This window comes from Pinus tabuliformis, chromosome 8 (genome assembly GCF_031772625.1).
Source record: "Pinus tabuliformis cultivar Carrire ecotype Pingquan chromosome 8, CPIR1, whole genome shotgun sequence".
Lineage (NCBI taxonomy): Eukaryota > Viridiplantae > Streptophyta > Pinopsida > Pinales > Pinaceae > Pinus > Pinus tabuliformis.
Window position 1 is genome coordinate 2,029,836,890 of NC_142294.1, and position 2,032 is coordinate 2,029,838,921.

Consider the following 2,032-nt stretch of genomic DNA (forward strand, 5'->3'; position numbering starts at 1 on the left):
CAAAATTATTACATGCCTCATCGGTTTCTGGTATATCTATATTTAGTTCTTGGATATAATTCAGCTGCTCCACAATGTATGGACTAAGTTCTGTTCCAGCTTGCTTTGGGACCACTGTAGGAGTTTTTCCCCCTTGTAAGACGTTCTTAAAGGATATTCCTCCATTTTTGTGCTTTTGATAATCTGTGTTGTTTTTTGTTTTTGTGCTTGTCCCACTACCTCCTTCTGTTTCTTTTGTTGAACTGAAAGTTGTTGCACCACCTTGTAGCCTCAGGTTGAGTGTTATAGTAGATTCTGACATAATGTTGTAATCCAAAATGGATCTGAGATCCTGTAGGGTTCTTCCCCCATACAACAGATGTTGTAGTCCAACCGGGTAGCCAATTTGTTTGGCAATGATATTCTTCAGGTTCATAACATAGTCTGTTGCAAGGACCCAAATCAAGGAAGACTTCCCCGAAGGGGTTTTAATAAAAATTTGAAAGCGATTAGAAGTTACCAAGGAAGGGGGTTCTGTTGTCCTCTGGGTCGTGCAGGACCGTGTAGCTTCAATGTCTCCATAAAGCATTGTAGTCTGTGGGTACTCCTCTAGCGTCTTGACGGCCTTGATAGAATTTCTAAGAGTTTTGGTCGACCCTCGCGAGGAGGTGAATACATCTTCGTTTCAAGCAAACTGCAAAACCTTCTTAGGCACGCGGGCAGCCACGATCCCAACATCTCTGGGGGCGGGCACCATTCTGACTGTTCTGGAGCCACATTTACCTGTGACCTTGATAGGTATGATGTGGGGTTTCCTGATCTTGTTACCCCAATAACCCCTCCTCACGGGAATAACTGAAAACTTGGCCAAAATAATGGCTCTGCGGCTGGCCGTGGCCACCTCTTTGCTGCACTCAACACCAAGCTCGACGCCTCTATTGCCTCCTTGGCCTCCACTGCCGCCTCCTTCACTATTACCCTGGACGAAGGCTCCATCAGGCCTTGTAACATCTAGGGCCTTGGTTCTTCTGCCATTCTCATGCTCGATCGGGTCCTCGATGGCCTCTCCCTTGGCCAACGATCGAAACCCATTGGAGTGAATCGAAGTTTGATGCACAAACAGGTCCTCGCTGCCATCATCAGGGGTTATGAAACCATAACCCTTAGTCAAATCAAACCACTTAACCTTTTTGGATCCCTTCCCCTCAGACATGGTTTGAATCCCTCAAAGAACAACCAACACAGAACTCGGTTTACCCTTATCTATAGTTTATTCAGGAAAGTCAAGAAATAATGTATTTTTGATTTTTTTTAATGAGTGGCTAGAATTATAAAATATTTACATTATTTGTTTCTCCAAACACATCTCCTTCAAGAATATTTTGAGTTGTGTTGAATGTTTATGAATATATATGTTCCTCTCATAAGTATTATGAATACATTATTATATGCAATTATCTATTAGTAATTTTGAATATATGTAATTGTCTATTAGTAATTAGTTGGTGATGTAGAAGGGAGACGATCTTATCAAGGATTAATTTTCACTTTGCAAGAGGATTGATTCTGCACATCTATTTCATTTTAATTCTAGATATCACAACTTTTGACAGCTAATTAATTCTTAACAGTGTCCTTTTAGGTATTACTATATATCTTGAAAATATTTTTTCTTAATAATCTACAACGTTAATATTAACGACATCTAATGCATCTAATGCAAGCAATCAAATAAGACTAGAAAACAACATCTACACTGAAATCAATGCATCTAATGCAAGCGCTCAAATGAAATTAGCAATCAACATCTACACTAAAACCAATGCATCTAGTTAAAGAAATCAAATAGGATTAGAAATCCAAATCTACACTAAAATAAATGCATCTAGTGCAAGTAATAAAAAAGGATTAGAAATAAACATCTACACTGAAATCAATGCATCTAGAGCAAACAATTAAATAGGATTAGAAATCAACATCTACACTGAAATCAATGCATCTAGAGCAATAAATTGAATAGAATTATAAGAAAACATTATCTACACTGAAGTGA

The 2,032-nt window shown here is 38.6% G+C and overlaps 1 pseudogene; it reads right to left on the reverse strand.

The window, feature by feature from the left end:
- Positions 1-664: 664 nt before the first annotated feature.
- On the reverse strand, positions 665-1,192 carry LOC149244588 (small ribosomal subunit protein uS5y/uS5u/uS5v pseudogene; annotated as a pseudogene).
- Positions 1,193-2,032: the final 840 nt, after the last annotated feature.